Raw genomic sequence first — 6,058 nt, 5'->3', positions numbered from 1 at the left:
ATAAAAATGACACCTAATCTTTATTCTGTAGGTCCATACAATTAAAATGATACCCTACTTATATAGGTTGGATTTTGTCGTACTTCTGGAAAAATCATGACTACATACAGGAAAATTTATACGTTTAAAATAGTCATCTTCTGACCCCTTTTTTTTTTTTTTTTTTTTGCGTATGGGGAGGTATGAGAGCTAATTTTTTGCACCATGATCTGAAGTTTTTATCGGTACCATTTTTGTATTAATCGGACTTCATGATCACTTTTTATAAATTTTTTCATGATATAAAAATTGACCAAAAATACGCTATTTTGGACTTTGGAGTTTTTTTGCGCGTACACTATTGACCCTGCAATTTAATTAGTGATATTTTTTTATACAGGGCAGGCCATTTATATGGATACATCTTAATAAAATGGGAATGGTTGGTGATATTAACTTCCTGTTTGTGGCACATTAGTATATGTGAGGGGGGAAACTTTTCAAGATGGGTGGTGACCATGGCAGCCATTTTGAAGTTGGCCATTTTGAATCCAACTTTAGTTTTTTTAATAGGAAGAGGGTCATGTGACACATCAAACTTATTGGGAATTTCACAAGAAAAACAATGATGCGCTTGGTTTTAACGTAACTTTATTCTTTCATGAGTTATTTACAAGTTTCTGACCACTTATAAAATGTGTTCAATGTGCTGCCCATTGTGTTGAATTGTCAATGCAACCCTCTTCTCCCACTCTTCACACACTGATAGCAACGCCGCAGGAGAAATGCTAGCACAGGCTTCCAGTATCCGTGCCCTTCAATTCCCTACAAATTTTCTCTCTGAAAGCCCAATGGCGAGAATCCCAATGGCCTTCTCTTCTGAGCAAAGTAGTTTGCTCGCAGAGCACTTTACATCCACATATGGGGTATTTATATGGGGTTACAAATTTTGGGAGGCTTTTTTTTCCTATTTTCCATGTGAAAATGAAAAATTTAGGGTAACACCAGCATTTTAGTTAAAAAAATATTTTTTTCATTTCCCCATCCAACTTTGACGAAAATTCGTCAAACACCTGTGGGGTGTTAGGGCTCACTGTACCCCTTGTTACGTTCCATGAGGGGTGCCGTTTCCAAAATGGGGTCATATGTGGGTATTTATACACTTTATTTTCCCACGATTAAGGGATATCAGATCCAGCTTTAATCATACATTAGTTTTTGTCCATAATATTTGCCTTCTACACCATCTGTCTTTCTCACATTTATTTATTTCTTCAGTTTATTTATCTATTTTCTGTATATTCCAAATATCCAAGTAACATTAGTTTTTAAAGCTAATACCTCCCATTATATTTAATTATATCTGCCTATATACATATACCCACACTCACATAACCCACACAATGCATGCAACATCCCATTTTTCAATCCAATCCAGACTTTCCATTCACCCTCATTACACACTTCCAGTCCAAGGTACCATTCCTGTTTTTTCTAATTGCCTAGAAACTTTCCCGCCAAATTTGGCTTCTGAAACCCAGACATCTGCTTACCCTCCATGATCACTGAGGATGGACCATGTAGGGCCGAAACGTGTCTGATCTCAGCTTGCCACCCACCACAGTCACTACAATTACTAATCAGAGCATCAACCAACATCCAGGACAACATCACCCTGCAACAAATACTGTTTTAACCGTAGTGAAGCGTATTGTATGCCTCTCAAATACGCACTAAGTATGTCAGGCAGAGAAGTGCCAGGATGTGCACAGAGGAGTGGCAGAGGCCTAAATCCTTCAGGCAGAGGTCGCAGCAGACTAGGGGCGAGTGGCAGCAGGAGTCGCAGCGAGAGGCCTGATCTCCCGTTATTAACTAGCGGTTGTGTCTCGACCAGCAACCCATCGGCCATCGTCGATTGGTTAACACGGTCATCCACTTCATCACAAGTGACATCGCTTCTCGGCCTTTTGACTAAGATCAAGTGTAGTATCTGTTCTTATCAGTTTACACCAGTGACCCGAAGCGCCGGTATTGAGCTGGTGGGGATGGTTGCTGCATGGTAGGAGGCAGGTGTACCGGGGCGTTCCGGGGCTGGTTCTGAGGAATCAGCTCAACGGCTGCCCCGATGTGACCTGCTTCCTCCGGGTCTCGCCATGAGGTAGAGGGGTGTAGAGCCGAGGTACTTCTGTGCCTCGGGGAGTGGTGACCCTGAGGTGCCAAAACTCACTGGGTGTTAACTCACTGAGTGAACGCACTGCACCATACTCTTCACCTTTGGCACTCACCCTTGGTATCCCGGCCTTCTGGCTAGGATCAGGGCAATTTTTATAGATCCGGCTGGATGACCAGGCAGTATATCTGCACTTGTACACTTATTTATAATTTTTTTGTTTGTCACTGTGCCATGTTTGTGTCTTTATTTGTACACAGGATTGTCAGGATGCGGTAGCCCTTCTGGGTGTCCCTCCTGGCGGTCTAGGGGAGGTGTGCGTGGCCATTAGGTTCCTCACCTCCCTGCAACCCCTGGGCATCTTGGCTTTGGTCAAGATGCCACCAGTACACGGCTCCTCGGCTGATACCTTGGCTAACGCCTAGGTTGAAGCCAAGAGCATTTGTGGTCCCTTAGTAGCTTCGGCGAAAAGGGTAATCGAACCTGGATCCTTGCAGGTGCCTTTTGGCCCGGAGGTGAAGGGTAGGTTTGTTGGGGGCCTCTCTCCTGTCGGAGAAGGGCTTAGCGATAGACCGCATCCTTTGTGCAAGTTTTTTTTAGCGTGACATGTTTGCACTTTGAGTGATAGAGAGCACTTGCCTCGACTCTAAAAAATAAATAAAATAAAACAAGTGACATCTGACACCCCCAGTCAACAGTCGGTGGGTTCCTCAGACACAACCTCAGTTGGCATAGCCCGGGAGCAGTCCCTGTTCCCCCATTTCCTCTGTCCTATGCTGTTCCCTCTCCTACAGAAGTATCTTATGCTGTGGGTTGAGCTCCACTATTCACTGAGGACGATCTAATAGAGGACAGTCAGCAGCTACTGCCCAGCCAAGAAGTGGAGGAGACATTCGCCGCTTCCTCCGCTAGGCGGACAAGTAGTGATGATTAGAGTGACGTGGGAGGTGGTGTTGCCAGGTTTCAGGGTCCTGAAGCAGACAATGTTGAGGAACCTGAGGAGGACATCAGTGACGTGCAGACACTTGTTCATGGTGATGAAGCCGATCGCAATTGGGGGCCGGGTGCAGAAGGGGCTTTATCATCATCAGGAGAAGAGAGTTGCTGGTTGTCCTTGAGGCAGCAGCTGAGCCAACAAGGCGGTAGCATGGTTGGCAGTCAGCATGCTTGCAGAAGTGGAAATTCTGGATCCAAACCACCTGCTTTGTGGCAGCCTACCTTCCTGGGAGGTAGTGGAACAGAAGTTCCTGGAGTTTGCGGCAGTAGCAGTCAATTAGTGTGGACTGTTGGTGTGAAAATCAGCTACTCGGCTGTGTGGCAGTTTTTCATCAAACATCCGGAGGAGGTTCACATAGCCACATGCAAGATATGTTGGCAGAAGTTGAAGCGTGCCCAGGGTCCCAATGTTGGCACCACAGCCCTGCGTCAACATATGCTTCACCACCATAAAGCGCCCTGGGAGAACCGTGGCTCCAATGTAGTGGTCCAGCCTGTTGCATCACCCAGTGGCACACTGCTCCCTCTTTCAGCCAGCCAAAGCTCCACCACCTCAGCCGAAGGGAGCTGTGTGTCATACCCTCCTTCTGTCGCTCCAGATGCTCCTGCTCCTCCCACTTTTTGTCAGCCATTCCGCCAACAAACCATCTTCGAAACCATGTCCAAGAGACAACAGTATGCGCGCACTCATCAAATGGTGCAGACGCTGAATGTGCTCCTGTCTAAGTTGCTGGTGCTGCAGTCCCTCTCTTTTCAAGTGGTGGACTCTGCACCTTTCAGAGAACTGATGGCATGTGCCGAGCCAAGGTGGAGAGTGCCAAGCCATCTTTTCTTTGCGAAGAAGGCAGTACCAGCCCTGCACAATTTTGTGGAAGAGAAGGTGGTCCAGTCCTTGAGCCTGTCGGTGTGTACCAAAGTGCACGGCAGCGCCGACGTCTGGAGCTGTAACTACAGTCAGGGACAATACATGTCCTTTACGGCTCACTGGGTGAATGTAGTTCCTGCACAGCCACAACCCCAACTTGGACAGGTCACACCGCTTCCTCCTCCTTGCTGTCAGCCCGTTGGTCCTGTGACAGTGTACGACTCCCCCTCCTCATCCTCCACCGTGTCCTCAGCCTCCACTGCCCAGACAAGTCTCAGTGGCCCTTCAGCATACCAGTGGCCCTTCAGCAGGGCACTTCGGTGTCACGCTATTCTTCACATGGTTTGCCTTGGCGAAAAGAGTCACACAGGAGAGGAACTGCTAAAAGTCATTCGTAAAGAAATTGGTGCATGGCTTACTCCACAAAAACTGGAAATGGTGACCAACAACGGGAAGAACATCTTGGCCGCGCTGCGACAAGGAAGGGTGAGCCATGCGCCCTGCATGGCACATGTGTTAAATCTGGTTGTCAAGCAGTTCCTGAAGTGTCCCCCCCCCCCCATTTGCAAGGCATCCTAGCAATGGGAAGGAAACTTTGCATGCACTTCAGCCACTCATTTACCGCAAAGCACACCCTCCTTGAGCTGCAGCATCAGAATGGTATCCTATCCCCCAACATAGTGTTGCTTTGTGACATTGCCACTTGTTGGAATTCCACCCTCCATAAGTTGGACAGACTGTACGAACAGAGAAAAGCCATCACCGATTTCTTTATGATCCAAGCGGATAGGGGTACTCTCCTGTGTAACTTCAATGTGAACTGGTGGCAGCTCATACGTCACACCTGCTGTTTGCTCAGGCCCTTTGAGGAAGCCACATTATTAGTAAGTCGCCAGGATTACGGGATGAACGACGTCATTCCACTGCTTCATTTCCTACAACAAGGGTTGGAAATGATGGCTGGTCAGGGCAATGGAGACGTTGCGCCTTCATCTCACGGCCACATGAGCCCTGTGGGGGCTGAACTGGAGGAGGAGGATGAGGGACACAGTGGAGCACAGTTTAGGTTTCATGAGATGGGCAGTGCCTCTAGTCATCTGACAGGAGAGGAGGAGCATGATCAACTAGAGGAGCTAGAGGGTTATGAGGAAGGCGAGACAGAGGACCCAGACACACCGTGGCAGTATGCAGTGGAGATGGAGGCAGGGAGTCCCTCCGAGTCATTTGCACAAATGGCACGAGGCATGCTCAGTTGCTTGCGTAGTGACCGCCGAATTGTCAACATTCGGCAGCGGGATAACTTCTGGCTCTCCACCTTATTGGACCCTCGCTACCGGCACAAAATGGCCTTTTTTACACCCACTGAGAGGGAGGACAAACTGACCTACTACATATAGATCCTATGTAGTCAGTTGGCCGATGCCTATCGGCGCCATCGTCCATCCACTCGCAGGTCTTGCTCGGGGGGGGCCCTCTTCACTCACCTTCCACTGCCATGACAGCTGGGGAGGGGTGGGGTGGCAGGACCAGTATCATCTCCATTAGGAGCAGCCTGAGTCTACAGTCGTTGATGAGTAGCTTTCTTCACCCGCATAGTGAATAGACTTGTGCACAAGAAAATTTTTCGTTTCGTTTTTTTCGTTTTGGATAAAATTTTGGATAATATTCGGGTGTTCGGTTTGATTTTTCAGATACATTCGGTATTCGGATTTTTATTTTCTTTCAGATACATTTGGTATTCGGGTACATTCGGGTAAATCTTTTTATTCTTTTTTGGACTTTAGCGATCCTAAAAAATTATGGAGATACCTTTTTTATTAAAATTTCGTAGGGTACCATAAAAATAAAAAAATAAAAAAGATACAGTAGTGATGGAAACAATTGTATCTAACGAAATGTATCTTTTTTTATTATGAAATGTTTATTAATTTTTAAACAGGGATCAATTTATGTGTGCGGATAAACCACTAAAAATGTAGCCAACAATAATGTAGTGTGTGCTTGTTTTTCACTTTTTTTTTTTTTACATTTTTAGGTAGTACTACTAC

The 6,058-nt window shown here is 46.6% G+C and overlaps 1 non-coding gene across 1 annotated transcript; it reads left to right on the top strand.

The window, feature by feature from the left end:
- The first annotated feature begins 1,930 nt into the window (after nt 1-1,930).
- Nucleotides 1,931-2,116, top strand: LOC130363312 (U2 spliceosomal RNA). Its single transcript, XR_008891787.1, has one exon. It is a non-coding gene; the product is annotated as a U2 spliceosomal RNA (small nuclear RNA).
- Nucleotides 2,117-6,058: the final 3,942 nt, after the last annotated feature.

This window comes from Hyla sarda, chromosome 3, assembly GCF_029499605.1.
Source record: "Hyla sarda isolate aHylSar1 chromosome 3, aHylSar1.hap1, whole genome shotgun sequence".
Classification (NCBI taxonomy): domain Eukaryota; kingdom Metazoa; phylum Chordata; class Amphibia; order Anura; family Hylidae; genus Hyla; species Hyla sarda.
The sequence above is the reverse complement of the archived record's forward strand: the minus strand, read 5'-3'. Positions and strand labels throughout refer to the sequence as shown.